We start from the raw sequence: 17,267 nt of genomic DNA on the forward strand, positions 1-17,267 counted from the left end.
TACCACATTCTTCAGTCTTTACTTTAATTGAATCTTTTAAATTTTCTTCCACTTTGTTCTTTTTCTCAATTTCATCTTTAGATATTTAATGGTTTCATTCACCTTCTTTACCTGATTTTTAACTTCATTATGTCTCAACTTGAACTTCCGGATTTGTTCTCATAGTTTCACTACACTTTCATTTACTTCTCTGATTCCACAATTTCCATATCTTCAAGAGCCATCTTCAATTCCTCATCTAGATGATATTCTCTGGTCATACTAATCGGTTTCATGATTCAACCAAAAAGGATTTGCCTCAAGTAGTTAAGCTAGTAAACAAGGGACCAAGCTCTAATACCAATTGACGAATAGTTGAAAGGACCAGAATACTGACAATTGGTGAATTAGTAATCCCACAATAATAAAAAATTTCCTCTAATTTTAATGTTAGCAATTAATCTCATCAACATGAAATAGCAAATGAAGAATAAATGAAAATATAATCACAAGATGGATACCAAATTTTTATATGTGGAAAACCCAAATGTTTTGAAAAACCATGGAGAGGGTTAGCTCTCAAGTTAATATAGCTAGTTACATGGTGTTTACAAAAGGGTGGCTCATTGCCAAATAGCTCAGTACCTAATTACAATATGACTCACCAATGGAATACAATAAGGCTCACTATCAAAATGCTCACTGCAATAGAAATAAGTGAACTAAGGAAAATTTCACCTCCAAATGCATGAGGTCAATTCCAAGAGAGATCCAGTAAGGGGATCTCTCTAACCTATCCACAACTACCTACAATAGATTTGGTAAGGGATTACTACAACTATGTCCACTACTATCAATCCAATTACTTACAGTTGATCCAAAAAGGGATTATTGCAAATCTATGACTGCACTAACAGTTTCCACACTTACACACACCTTTTCTCTTACATTCATCACACTTCTACTACTCATATCTTTCGCTCTCCTCTTATTCACATGCCACACAATCCATACATACATCCACAAAAATACATACATACATACATACACACACACACACACACACACACACACACACACACACACATATGTCGGTAAGCATATACACCAAGATAATATTGTTGAACACAAGATGCCACTGAGAGGGGGGGTGAATCAGTGGTTTCCAATTACCTCACCTCTTAATACTAAGAGTGATTACTGGTTATTAATCCTAATGCAAAGTTAACCTACTAGTAAGATAAGGAAAGATATCACAATGCAAGCACACACAAATTCACTTCACATGACATCTATATATGCAAGGAAAACCCAAGATGGGAAAAACCTCGGTGAGAAATGTTGTTGGAGTCTACTACTCCAATCCAGCCTCACAATAAAATATTAGTTACAACATTTACGGTACCAACCCAAGGAGTACCACCCTCGGTTTAGGGCACCAACCCCTGCACCAAGCTCCAAATCAGTGATCTACAATGAACATTATCAAATACAAAAGTAATAATTTGATTACAAGTGGATCTTGTAACCACTTCATACACTTCACCCTGCCGGTTTCACACCTCCTCTGCTTCAAGAACCCATACACATGAATTCCAAGCATAATGAATTCCATCTTCAAGATACAAATTCCACAGATACTAGAGCATAGAATTCATTAAAAATATTGCAATATTACAAACATCCAGATAGTAATTCAACTATCACAACTAATACCAACACTTGATACAAATCATGACTAGTGAAAACACTAGATTTTGAAGTAAAGGATCTTCCAGAAAATACTCCAACAAACCATACATACCTCACTATTCAATATCATATACATACCTATCTTCAACTACTGCTCAACATTCTACATTCGGCCATGACCGAATCATAGGGTTTGACATCAATGACAACATTCACACAAATCTAACACTAAGTTCATATGCTGCAAGAGGTACAATGATAGCGAGTTAAATTTTGTTTTACATTGTAGATGTAAGTATATTAGCTGCTCACAACCCTTGTAGGTGTGCATATATAGAATGAAAAAAATTAGTTAGAGGATTTGATATGGATAAATTTGTTTTTCTATAATTGAAGACTATTAATTTTATAAGCTTTTAAATAAAGGACAAGGTATATGTAAGTATAGAAGCAATATAGAGTGAATATCATTCAATAGTATTGTTTATTTCAGGGGGATCACATTGTTAGAACTCAGTAATGTTAGCCATTTTGGAATTAAAGGTTTGTTTTATGGTTGCTTGCATGTTGTTGATTATTTGTTATAAGAGAAAATAGTTGTTTCTATTGAGAACTATAGAAGTGGGTTCTTAAGAATAAAAGAAACAAATAAATGAATAAAGCATCTGACTCTTTTACATGATAGTAATTAAAATATATGAGAGTTTTCACAAAAGATATAACAATTTGTGTAGTAAGAGTTTTGTGAGAAAAAGGAAGGTTTGTAAAATACAAAAAGATGTAAAAAAATGGAAAGTTAATGTATCAGTAGTTGGACTAACAAAAAGACAATCTATATAGGTTGGTGAAGTATAGATTATGGGATAAAGCATGGTGATATTGGTAGATTAAGAAAAATAGTTAAGGTGCATGAGTGATATTAATAGTATATGTCAATAATAAATTGAACTTGATGATAGTGTAAATCATTGACAACATCATTCTATAACTATGAACATCAATAACATAGTCCTATATTGTTTTCCAAACTTGAACAAATACAAAAAGGGAAGGAGACTGATGTAGAGAATCCAAGGAACTCAACCAATAGGGGAGATATTTTTCCCAACTCACCTATACAATAAGGTGATAACCCTCTAAAACCCCACAAGACTTCTCACAAGGTTATTGGTACTCACAAGGTCTAATACATCAAAAACTTACGCATGCTTCTTAACCATCATCAATTCATTTGAACATGTTCAATTAACCCTCACCAACATGTATGAACCCAAATCCAAACTCTTCAACATTCAAACACCATAAGTCTCCCTACTAGTCACTCACTCAACACCATACCCAATCAGGACTCCAAAATCCATTGCAACATACAATGGCTACTCCAACCATACATATTGATGCAGTCAAGGTAGGGAAATCCAATGAAGGACATCCCATCCTTGCAGCCTAACACAAACATCATGCAAGATATACCAGTAATAAGTAACACAACACAAGATAAAGAAGAAAGAGCAATCGGTAACACCACAAATTACATAACTGGTAAACAATATGAAAAATTCTTATAACAGTTTAATGAATTAAATATTCCACATGATGGACCATAGCCTAGGATTACAAAATAACTCTTACAACTTAGATATATGATCCTCAGATCATCCTCTCAACAAATCACCATTTGGTTACAGCTTCCACTATTCTGCACTGATCCGGATCTCAGCCATCTCGACTTTTGTCGTACCAGACTAGAATCTCATCAAAATCAACATCTTCTCTCAATCTCTTCTTTCTCTCTATTCTATCCCCTAAAATGATTCTTAAAACTTCTCTTTATACCAAAAAAAACAACTCAATCAAATCGGCCTAAGACCAATCAGTTCATGTTGAAATGTGTAAACAATAACTTGTTGGCTCAAGTCACTAAGAACATCACAAAAATGCATATAACTTCATGTGGTCCTCTGGGAACATTGGACAAGGCTCAAGAAACATCGATCAACAATCCGTAAGTAACAAGAATCAACCACAACCCAAAATCATCTTTGCTCCACACATTGCAAGACTAACCAGTAAGAGCACATCAACACCGGACCAATACCGAAATCGATATCACACCAAAACCAAATCTAAATGCCATGAATCTCAAAAATGATAAAGACAACAAACTCAAGGTGATAAATTCAAATCCACAATGTTGAATTCTCAAACATGAAGAAATGCCATGATCTCCAAGCAATTCAATAGTTAACTACTCCAACCGGTTTGAACTACTCCAGTGCTCCTACATCAGACTCTTGGGGTTATTGAAAAAGTGTCTCCCATCACTTGATCTAGTTTGGCGATCTATTAGTAGGTACTTGCAACTACCTTAGGGGTTTAGCAATCTGACTACAGGTTCTTGTTGCCTCTCCTCGATGATCTACCGGTCCACCCTGCAACTTGCCTCAATCGATGATCTGTTCAATTCTCCATTAACTAACTGCCTCAATCTCATGCTCTAGGTTTGGCAGTCTACCTGCAAGCCTTTCTCTGCCCCACGTTCGGTGATTTGAACAAGTCCATAAGCTACCTCAACATCCTTTCCAACCAACCGGTTCACAAACCAACTCTGATACCATTTGATGCAGTCAAGGTAGGTAGATCCAATCAAGGACATCCCATCCTTGTAGCCTAACACAAATAGCATGCAAGATATACTAGTAATCGGTAACACAACACAAGATAAAGCAAAAAGAGCAACTGGTAACACCAAAAATTACATAACCGGTAAACAATATGAACAACTCTTATAACAATTTCATGAATTACATATGCCACATGCTGGACCACAGCCCAGGATTACAAAACAACTCTTGCAACTTAGATCTATGATCCACATATCATCCTCTCAACAAATCACCATTTGGTAACAACTTCCACTATTCTGCACTGATCCAGACCTCAACCATCCTGACTTCAGTCGTATTAGACCATAATCTCACCAGAATTTGCATCTGCACTCGATCTCTTCTCTCTCTCCGTTATGTCCCCTAAAATGATTCTTAAAACTTCTCTTTATACCATCCACAAGAAAACAACTCAATCAAGTTGGCCTAAGACCAACCGGTTCAAGATGAAATGTGCAAATAATAACATGTCAGCTCAAGTCACTAAGAACACCACAAAAATGCATATAAATTTATGCGGTCCTCAGGGAACATCAGACAAAGCTCAAGCAACATCGATCAACGATCTGCAAGTAACGGGAATCAACCACAACCCAAAATCATCTTTTCTCCACACACTGCAAGACTAACTGATAAGAAAGCATCAACACCAGACCAATACCAGAATCAATATCTCACCAGAACCAAATCCAAATGACATGAATCTCGAAAATGATAAAGACAATGAACTCAAGGTGATATATCCAAATCCACAATTTTGAATTCTCAAACATGAAGAAATGCCACGATCTCCAATTGGTTTGAACTACTCTGGTGCTCTTGCATCACATATACTCTTGGAGATCCCTTCAAGGACTTCACAACACTCCTACTCTAGACTCTATACCCACCCAACCAACCCAACATGGTTGCTTTTCATTCACAATCATTACATTGCTCAATAGGATAGTCTTGACATGTTTTATGATAGTCATGTTCTTTAGGATAGTCAACAATTCACAAGGTCTTCTCACCACTAGGGACTTTCAATCTCTCCATTGCAATACCCTCCTTGGCAGTCATACCCTATCAAACTCCGAATCACTGTCCATTGTCAGTCTAAGATAGGAAACAATCACTTGGTTTCCATTTGGCACATGCAATTCATTGGTAGAAACCTTGCAAACATATAAACATGAAATAACACACTAATATACATGATAATTCCCAATTCGGAGCTTATTCATCAACAAATGTGAGAGCTTACATTTTTTTATTGCACACTGTTAACCCTAAGGAGGTTTTAATAGATTTTGGCGAACTTACAATAACTCTTCAAAAAATGAATGAAAATCTATGAGATAAAGATAAAATCAAACTATATTCACTCCCCTAGAATCTCCAATAGGTTTACAATACAAATATATAAGGAAACATAATGAACTAAGGCTGTGATCAGACTGTCACGTGGTAGTTCTCACAAAATATGTAGGGAACTTTCAAAATTTTCTTGATTTTCTTGTTACATATCACACCAATATGCATCCAACCCCTGAAACAATGTGGGAAAGGCCTATTTAAATTCCTCCAAGGCCTCCCAACTAAAATAACCACCTTTTAAATGTGTATTACTAAATAACACCTAATTAGCTATAAGATGCACAAAAAGTTGCTTGAGCAATTTTCGACAACATTGACAATTTTGCTGCAAGTTGTGATCCATGACTCGTATGAATAAATACTAATCCAAATAGGTCCAAATACACCAAAAATACCCTTAGACACTATCAAATATCATATTTGACTTATTGAGACATATTTTCCACATTAGGCCAATTTGTTAATATGTGCCAACATGGCTCCCATTAGGACTCAACATACAAACCATTGGACTCAACATACAAACCATTAGTCTCAATGACCTTATTACATCATATATGAACTTATTACATCTTTTATGGCATTTTGAGACCTTATTACAACTTTCATACTTCAAAAAAAAAAAGATTCAAAATTTGCCTCAAAGTGGCTTGATGGTAGCCTAGGTGCTCCTGCACCATACAACCCCCCTAGAAAACAACTCATGTCCCATGAGTAAGTACTCATATCCACTCCATTATGCTCTCCAAATGCATTATCATCTGCAAGCCTTCTCCATGGGCCAAGCCTTGAAGTTGTGGCTGCCTTCTTGGATTCATATCCTTGTTGGTTTGTAAATGGGATTGCACTTTGGTACTTAGATCTGAATATGGTTTGTTTTTTATCCTTGGACTGATACATGACATTGGGGTTGTCCTCTTTCATTCACACAAACTCTTACCTTGATGAGAAACCCTATTCTTTACCTCTTTCTTCACTGCATCTTCATGTGCATGATTTTCTTCATCGCCTAGACCAAGTTGTCCTTATACATCTATCAACAAATTTATTGTCTTAACAACAACTTGTACCTCTGTACCTACAATTTCAGATGGTTTAATGACTTTACCCTAGACACCAAGGGGAACACTACCATTCCAATTAAAAAATTAGCCTTCCAATCAACCACCCACTCATCCTTTACGCTTGATTTAGTTTTCAATTTGTTTGCTACAACACTCTTATTGTTTTTGTCAACAACTATAAGTTCCTTCTTCCCACACATGATCACTTTAATAGTATTTTTACCTGCACCCTCATCATCCTCTAGAAGTAGAAACAATGCATATGTTTGTCTTTCCTTACCTATAGTATATGTATTTTGTTTCCCATCATGCAACGCATGCCTATCATACTGTCAGGGTCTTCCAAGAAGTAAATGACAACAGTCCATAGGTACAATATAAAAAAGAACCTTATCCTTATAATCACCAATAGAAAACTCAAAAATGGATTATTCATTAACCAAAAAGTGTTTGCTTATCATTCAACCATGACACCCTATATGGTAACTCATGAGGAATCCTTTGTAAATTCAACTTACTAACCATTTCCTTTGAAACCATATTTTTCAGTAGAACCTGAATCAATTACAACCTTACATACCTTATTCTTGCACTTACATGTGGTTTTGAAGAGATATTTCCTATACAATGGTTCTTTAGATGCCCACAAGTGTTTTCTTCTGAGCATCAATGTCTCTCCAACTTTTGGGTCACATCTTTGACTTGGAGAATGGACACTTCCTTCATCCTCTTCTTGCATAAGTTGTACCCTTTTCTCACTTCTTCTATCACCTCCTGATAATGATCCTTGTCTTTCTGGACAGTGGAATGTTGGATGACCAACTTCACTTCAGTTGTAGCTCCTTCTTGTGAATATAGTTGAACTTCTTCCTCCTCCAAATTTGCCTCTTGTGCCTCTAAATCCTCCTCTAAATTCAGTAACTTTCTCTTTACCCTTGCTTGTGTCTCCTTCATCTTCTTGAGTTTGTCTTGTTCCTCTTCCTCTATTGGTATTTCCTTTACCTCTTCCTTATATCTCTTGCCTTCTTTGCAACTTTTCCTCAGCCTTCATAGCCAACTTATAGAACTCCACTACTGTTCTTAGTGTTGTGATACTAAGTTCATCTTGAATGTTATACCTCAACTCATTCAGGTACCTGGCCACCTTCTCTTCATCATCTTCCTCATGTGCAACTCTTATATCCAACTTATGAAATTCCTCAGTGTATGCTTGCACATCCATATCTTTTTGTTTCATATTTTGGAGCCTCTTGTATAACTGAACATTGTAGTCATTAGGAAAGAACTTTGCTTTCAAATTCTTCACCATCTTTCTTCTACCTATCTACTTGCACACAATCCCACCAAAGTAGAGCATGTCATTTCAATATTGACTTAGCCACCTTTACCTTTTGATTCTCTTCCACTTCCTCACAATCAAAGTAATTTTCCAATGCTCCAATCCAATCTACGAGTTCTTCACCATCCAATTTACCACCATACATGGGTAGATCTTCCTTGGCTTTGTTGTCACCTTCCTTCACTACCTTCAGGAGCCTAACTGCCCTTACTTCCTTCGGATCCAACTCTACCTATTGAGGTGCTTCATTCTCATTCTCTTCTCCTTCTTGATAACTCTCAGCTTCATTGGTTCTTCTTCTCCTATCTTTGGTTTCCAATGCTGCAACCTTCTCTCTCAAGGCTTTAAAATCCCTAGCAACTGCTTATCCACTTTTTGGGGGCATCTTGCCTTCAACTTCTCAACTTTTTTCTTCAAAAATCTACTTCCTTGCTCTGATACCACTTTGATGTAGAGCATCCAAGGAACTCAACCAATAGGGGAGATCTTTCTGCCAACTCACCTATATAATAAGGTGATAACCATCTAAAACCCCACATGACTCCTCACAAGGTTATTGGTACTCACAAGGTACACTACATCAAAACCTTACTCATGCTTCTTATCCCTCATCCATTCATTGGAACATGTTCAATTAACCCTCACCAACATGTCAGAACCCAAATCCAAATCCTTCAACATTCAAACACCATAAGTCTCCCTACTAGTCACTCAGTCAACACCATACCCATTTAGGACTCGAAACTCCATTCCAACATACAATGACTACTCAAACCATAAATATACTCTTGGAGATCCCTTCAAGTACTTCATACTCTTGAGTCTATACCCACCCAACCAACTCGACATGGTTATTTTTCATTCACAATCAGTACACTGCTCAATAGGGCAGTCTTGACATGTTTTATGATAGTCATGTACTTTAGGACAATAAAAATTTATCAAATTCTTCTCACCCCTTGGGGATTTCAATCACTCCATTTCAAGTCCCTCCTTGGCAGTTGTACCCCTATCAAACTCCAAACCACTATCCATTCTCAGTCTGAGACAAGAAATAATCACTTGGTTTCCATTTGGCATGTACAACTCATTAGTAGAAACCCTGCAAACATATCAACATGAAAGAACACACTAATATACATAATAATGCCCAATTTAGGGCTTATTCATCAAAAAACATGAGAGCTTACATTTTTTTATTGCACACTATTAACCCTATGGAGGGTTTTGACAGATTTTGGCAAACTTACAATAACTCTTCAAAAAATGAATGAAAATTTATGAGATAAAGAGAAAATCAAACTAGATTAACACCCCTACAATATCCAATAGGTTTACAATGCAAATTTATAAGGAAACATAACAAACTAAGGCTATGATCAAACTGTCACGTGGTAGTTCTCAGAAAATGTGCAGGGAACTTTCAAAATTTTATTGATTTTCTTGTTACATATCACACCAATATGCATCCAACCCTTGAATCAATGTGGGAAAGGCCTATTTAAATTCCTCCAAGGCATCCCAACTGAAATAACCACCTTTTAAATGTTTATTACTAAATAACACTTAATTACCTATAAGATGCACAAAAAGTTGCTTGAGCAATTTTTGACAATATTGACAATTTTGCTCCAAGTTGTGATCAATGACTCCTATGATCCAATACTAATCCAGATAGGCCCAAATACACCACAGAGACCCTTAGACATGATCAAACATCAAATTTGACCTATTGAGACATATTTTCCACATTAGGCCAATTTTGTTAATATGTGCCAACATGGCCCCCATTAGGACTCAACATACAAACCGTTAGTCTCAATGACCTTATTACATCATATATGGAGTTATTACATCTTATATGACCTTTGAAGACCTTATTACAACTTTAATACTTCAAAACACAAAAGATTCAAAATTTGCCTCAACGAGGCTTGATGGTAGCCTAGGTGCTTCTGTACTAGAGACATTGTGGTAACTTGGTATATGTGATATATGTACTGAGATGTATGGTAGTACTGGTCCAATCTATGAAATATTTAAAAAAATGTTAGTTTAAGTTTTACATAGTTTTTTAAATAAATAGCTAAAACAGAAAAATAAAAAAATAAAGATCACACAATGCAACATATATAATCTAATATCAAATATGAAGTCGTCACAAGATTGGCAATTAAAAAAATTAACAAAATCAGAAATAAGATGTCTTGTAAATAAAGTTAGTGAGATTGAATTTTACTATTTTGTTTCAATTTCTTAACAATTTGTATTTAGTGTAAATTTATTATCAAAATAAAATTTTATTTCAATATTCAAATATTTTTATTAATACTTTCTTTTATATATTCTAATATTTATTTCATAAAAGTAATATATTAAAAAACAAGTAATAATTAAATTAATTAATAAAATGATATATTTTTTATTTTAAAATATATTATTACAAAAGGAGTTGAAGTCCCTGCATTTTGAAGAGTAGCTATTTTGTCAATGATTTCTTCTTTCTTTTTCTTAAAAAGGTACATTGCAACTATAGGAGAAGTAAATAAATATTATAAATGCATATGGTAGCTCTATAAATGTCTGTCATATCTTGTTATATGTATAAACTTTTACATAATTGGTACTCAACATGAAAAGTTTGGTGTTGAACAGAAGACATTGAAGTCCATGAATTATGAACAAATTTGAGAATTACTCCAGGGTGTAGCAGAACATTTACTTATTAAATTATATTTTTTTAGTTGGACAAATTTATATATTTTAAAAATTTAATGTATTCTAATATTTAATTGATCAAAAATATGGAAATTGTGCTTTGTTTGGAGCCACCTGTATTTGTAAGTGGCCAGTGGAGTCATCTAAACATGTATGGTGGCTATAATGCAATTTGATTAAAAATGAAAAAAATGTAGCGAATAATAGCGTAGATAAAGGAGTGGGGACTTCCTGGAGGAGTCGAGAAACTACACAGGTTTTTGTGTGATGAACAAGCAATATACAGTCATTATTCTAGAATAGCTATATAATTTGTTTGCTTCTGGGGTTTTCAATAACTATTAAAAATGATTCTATGAAACAATTGTGCTCTTTAATATGGTAGTTTCGAACTATGGGGTAACCTTAAACTTAATTGTCACAATTTGCGATATCTGTCCAGACAAATGTGGAATCTCAACCAATTTCAACTCTCTCTCTTTTCCTGGAGAGATTTGGAACTTATGTTCCCATAGAGCAAGTCATATTTGTACCACTTGAACCATCCTCTTTCCAGACGAATGTGGAATCTCAACCAACGTCATATTTGTACCACTTGAAGCATCCTCTTTCATCAATCATTGGTTTTAACTAACTATTTATCCTGTTCGTAATTGGTGCTATATTTTTTCTCTCTATGTGCGGGAGTGTCTGCTTTTGTGAATTTAATACATTAAACTCAAAATTTTGTTCATGTGTGTACTATCGTTGACAAGGGGCACCCTGTGTTGTTCGTTGTTTTTTCCCTTCAATATGAATTTCATTTCTGCAAAATTTGTGCATCGAATTTTATTATAGTGGTTTGTTTGTATCATTTTTTATTTAAATGTATATTTTAGCAAGTTGTTTATTCCCAAGTATTAGAAGTGGGTCTACACGGTTCTCTATCCATAAAAATGATTTGTTTGATACGCTCATCTTTGTTGACTAACAGTTTTCTGTCCTGTTTGTAATTTGTAACTATGTAAAAGGATTCTATGAAACTATTGTGCTCATGTCATTCAGAAAAACTTCAAATTCATGAAAGTTACTCTTTTAAAACTTTGAAGAATTTTCATGCGGTAATTGCCATTTTTTTCTATGTTGCAGTCAGTTTGGAGTCATTGAGTGACGCAGCTCTAATATTGCTTCACTTTTGTTTAAAATGATTACTTATTCATTTTGATTTGTTGGAAAAGTGCTTCAAATTCACTTGACCTTTGTTCGTGCTGATTGGAGTAGCCTATGCCGATGGACTCGATTCGATCGGCGATCGGGGTAACCATTGAGGGTGTTCTACCGATGGTGTATCTTGTGCCGATGAAATCACCAATTGGTGATCAGAGTAACCTCTACTGATGGAGCCGCATTGCTTGTTCATCATAGATGGAGCCGCATTGCTTGTTCATCATAGATCGGAGTAGCTCGATGGAGGTTTGTCCGACAGCAGGTGTTATGCTGATGGAGCCGCATTGCTTGTTCATTGGAGATCGGAGTAGCTCGATGGAGGTTTGTCTGATAGCAGGCATTATGCTGATGAAGTCGCCTACTGGCAATCGAGATAACCGTCAGAGTAAGTCGAAATAGGTCTTGCCGATAGAGGGAGTTCTCTCGATGAGTGGTTACTTACCACAAGCGTCCACATGGGTCAATTGTCAAAAGTTTTATCATGCAAACAATTAATGTGATTGCACCGGTGTATAAGAAGATGAATCGACTCGCCTCCTAGTGAATGTGGGATAATACGTTCTCACAAGTTTATGAACAAACAGACGGTTGAGCTTCACGATGGTTGAACGAATAGACAGTTGAACAGATAGGGATCATTTCAGAAGTATATGTACCCAGAGGAAACCGATATTTAGAGTTGGCTATTCGCTACATTCTGCACCATTTTTTTGGATACATTATTATTTTGTTCGTCTGTGGAAAAGAGTTCTGAGAGTGAATGTCTGAAACTTTATTGTAACCATACGTTTATTGAAATAAAGTGATCTCTTTTCGTGGTGGGTTTTTTCCCATAAGGGTTTTCCCATGTAACTTTTGTGTTCCTTCTATGTCATGTTCTATCTATTTGGTTTTTTGATCCAGTTGTTTGTGCACATCTTTATGTTCTGTAAATTGAATTTAATACATACTTGCTTTATTTCCCTGCAAATTGACACTAGGAGAGCATCTTCTGCATTGTGCTTTCCTGACATGATTATCATATTTGTTAATATGTTGAAATGTATTAGGTCCATTCAAAGTTAATGGCGTGTTGAGGAGAAGATTGAACCAATTCTATGTTATTGCAACCTCTATGAAGATAGATGTGAACAATGTCGATTTTAGTAAATATTGAAAGAAAGCCAAGGTGCAGAAAATGCCTTCTAATACTAATCTAGTGGGGGAGAATTTGCAAATTTTCTTTACAAATCTTCTATTATAGAAATTGAAACACATTTAAACTAGATAAAACATGCATAAAGATAAACACAATGAATGTTTCGGGTGAAAAACCCCACACCCCAAAAGAATAGCACTTTGCATTCCAGTAAACAAAATTCTTACAATACAATATTAGCACCTAGCTTCTTCAATAAGAGTCTACCATTACAAACCACAAACTGGATTAATTATGGTAGCATAACACTTCACCTACAAACATAGCATGACTACTACTCTACATGGCTACCTTTTATAGAAAAATACATTAAAGAAGGAAGCTTCTAGATGAAGCAACAAGATGGGGTCATGCAAAGTATTTGGCTATATTTTTCAGCCACCAAAAGGCATGCAAATTGCATGTGTACATCTTGAAATGACTCCCCATTCAAACCTCCTAAGTTGGGCACCCAAAATTTACTATTTGGAGGTATGACAGATGCTCTTACACATCTTGCAACTGCCATAACTTACAACAGTTACAGTTGTAAGAGAATATGCCATAAATGACTAATATTAGCTTATTCTCTTACAAATCATCATAACCCAACTTGGGCACCCACCTTCTTTGTGCAAAAGGTATCTCTTACCACTTGTCCAATATGTCATAGGCTAACACTTATCAAGATCCTCAAAGTGGGAAGTCTGCCTCCATATGTGTAATACATGTGTCACATAGGCATGGCCAAGTAAGATGTCACCAAGCATGTGGCTCCCATTAGATAACTAGACGTTTGTAGGAAAATAATAAATAGATAAGTGCAAAATCTATATTAGGATTTGCAAAGGTTGAGACACCTTAATCCCAACATTCTCCCACTTGTCAAAGACCTTTCAAATAACCCATAGATCAACTCCCTGGAGTTGAGGGGCCCATAGAACTAGAACACCATTTGAACTTTTTTGTGCTCACTTATTTCATTAATGTATGTGCAACATTTATCAAAGTGTCAATCTTCTCCAATTTTATCTTCCCATCCTCTACCATATCTTGAACAAAAAGAAACTAAACATCGATGTGCTTCCTTCTGGCATGAAAAGTCAGATTCTTTTCTAAGAAAATAACACTCTAAATATCATAATAGTAATCAATCATGTATCAAACCCAATATTTTAACACAACCACCTAAGCCAAATGACTTCCTTACAAGAATGAGTAGTTGCCATATACTCTTCTTTTGTCATTGACAAAGGGACTATAGCTTGTCACTTACTCATCCAACTAATAGCACCACCATTCATAGTGAAAACACATAACCACTGGCAGATCTTCTGCTATCAATATCACCTACCCAATCTAAATACGCATATCCAAGAATGCTTACATAATTCCAAGGTCTAGTAGGATAACCATGACAACACAAGGAATACTCAGAAGTACCCCTCAAATATCTTAACACTCTCTTAACTGCATCCCAATGCACCCATCTAGAATTAACAATTTATCAACTCAGGACTCTCACTTCTTGGGAAATGTATGGCCTTGTATAGACTATAGCATACATGGGACTGCCAACTGCACTCACATATGGTACACTATCCATGTCCTCCACCTCAAAAGGAGATTTTGTACAATCCTCCATAGATTCTTTCAATCCCAATGCAATAGAAGCTATCATGGATCTACAAGCTATCATGTTGAATCTCTCCAACACTAAATTCACATACTTACTCTAGCTTAACCAAAGCTTTCTATTTGATTTATCTCTTTCCATCTCTATTCCTAGAATGTACCTAGCTATACCTAAATATTTCATCTCAAACTGTGCCGACAACTGATACTTCAAGTCAAAAATCAAATATCCACTCCAAAATAGTAACATATCATCCACATATAATGCAATAATGAGAATGTGACCAATATCTATTTTAAAGTAAACACAATGATTGGATTTCGAGCTCTAAAAACCCAAAGTCAACACATAGGTCTCAAAATTTTGGTACCACGTTCTAGGAGACAGTTTCAAACCATACAAAGAATTTTTCAACTTGCGAACATGGGGGCTTCACTGGCTAGGCAACGTCATATCACGTGCATTCATATTGGGGGAATTAATATCCCAAAAAGTGAGCTCAATATATTGCCTATTTGGTGAAAATAGGTGGGTTTTTAATTTAGGCTATGAAAAATGCAATATTTGGTGAAAATAGGGGATTTTTAATTCGGGTTGTGTATTGGGAGGGGGTGACAAAAAATAAGATTAGGACAATATTTTTTGAAATAGGGAGGATTCTTTAGTATGCCATGAACACACGTGGTATAACCTAGGTTCACTAAGTGAAGCCCCCTTGCTTGCAAACTAGATTTTCTTTACCTTTCACTATGAAATGCTCAGGTTGTGACATATAAATCTCTTCCTCCAAATTTCCATGAAGGAATGTTCTCTTAACATCCATTTTCTTGATTTCCCAATTATGAACTATAGCAAGTGATAGCAAGAACCAAATGGACGTCATCTTTGTAACAGGAGAGAAAATATCACCATAATCTATTCTCTCAACCTAGGAATACCTCTCATGACCAACCACGCTTTATGTTTCTCAATATTATCATCAAGACCTAAATTCTTCTTGATTGTACCCATTTGCATCCCAGAGGCTTATGTCGTTTAGGCAAAGGTACTATATCCCAAGTATTGTTCTTATTCAAAGATGCCATCTCATCATTCATTGCTTCCATCTAGGAATCTGGATCATATATGTCCCCATAGCCTGTCCAATAGCCCTAGTCTCATCAGTGTTAAAAATCAAAGAAATAATACAATGGGAATCTAACAGTGATTATTTGATGCAGGAGCATCCCTGGTTCTTGGCAATCTTGCATCACCCAAAACATATTTCCTTTCAGTTTCTTTGTACTTTTCAAGAGTTTTTTTCTAAGAGTTACTAGATACCTTGGCGTTGATCATTTCTCTTACAGAGCTGGATTTTAACTTCATTCTTGTTCAAATTTCTTGTTTTGTATCTGTGTTTCATTTGGATCTCTTGTCGGTGGGTTATCACTTCCAAATTGGCTAGCAATTTCCTATTTTCCTCGAATGCTTGAGCTTAATAGCTAGTTGATGTTTCTAAATCTTATAGAGCGATTCCTTAATTTGTGGAGCTGACTTATCATGTGTGGGATGATCTTCGATGCCTCAATGAACCTCTTGTTGGTCTGCACTTCATGGTGATTCTTTTCTGGAGGATTTTCATCTCATCTTTGGGCCGACCTATCTTCACGTTTCATTTTCCTTTCTTTGGGGAATGTGATCTTTCCTGGCTGACCTAGATGTTCCCAGATTCTATATAATGATGTATTTGATTGTAGTAGATTTAGTATTTAGGATATGGAATAGTAGATTGTAATTTGATTCGATGTTTTCTTTCAGATTGATGCATATGTATGTAGTTCTATAACAAAGTAGTTGTCTAAATGTAAACCAAATGTTATCAGCAGTTGCATTTGAATCAATGAATTAATCTACACTTGATCTCTCTCTCTCTCTCTCTTGTCTTGTTTTGATCTATAGCTATAGAGGACTTGGTCCTATGTCCTAGGGAGGTAATGTGAGAGGTGGAATCCAGAGACATTTTCATCCAGTGGTGATGGATATGTTGAGATAGATTGTGGCTCGTTTAGATGTTGTTGATATATTGATGATGTAAGACTTAAGTGATGAAGAAGAAGAGCAAAATGTTGAACCATAAAATGGAGGTCAACTGAAGTTGGTGCAAGATGATGAAAAATTGATTAAAGCTTTGACAAATGTGAATAGTAAACTACACTTTAACCAACTAGAGTATAGTGGTAAGCTGGATACAAATGAGTTGATAGATCGGATTACCGAGATGGAGAAATACTTTGATTTCGAGGGTACCAATGAAAAGAAGAAGGTGATGTTTTCTTGCACAAAGTTGAAGGGACATGCTTCCTAGTGGTGGGAATATTTACAGATTGATAGATAGAGGAAAGGAAAGGACAAAATTAAATCTTGGGATTGGATGGTGAGTAAGTCAAGAAGG

The sequence above is a fragment of the Cryptomeria japonica genome, chromosome 8, assembly GCF_030272615.1.
Source record: "Cryptomeria japonica chromosome 8, Sugi_1.0, whole genome shotgun sequence".
Taxonomy (NCBI): Eukaryota; Viridiplantae; Streptophyta; class Pinopsida; order Cupressales; family Cupressaceae; genus Cryptomeria; species Cryptomeria japonica.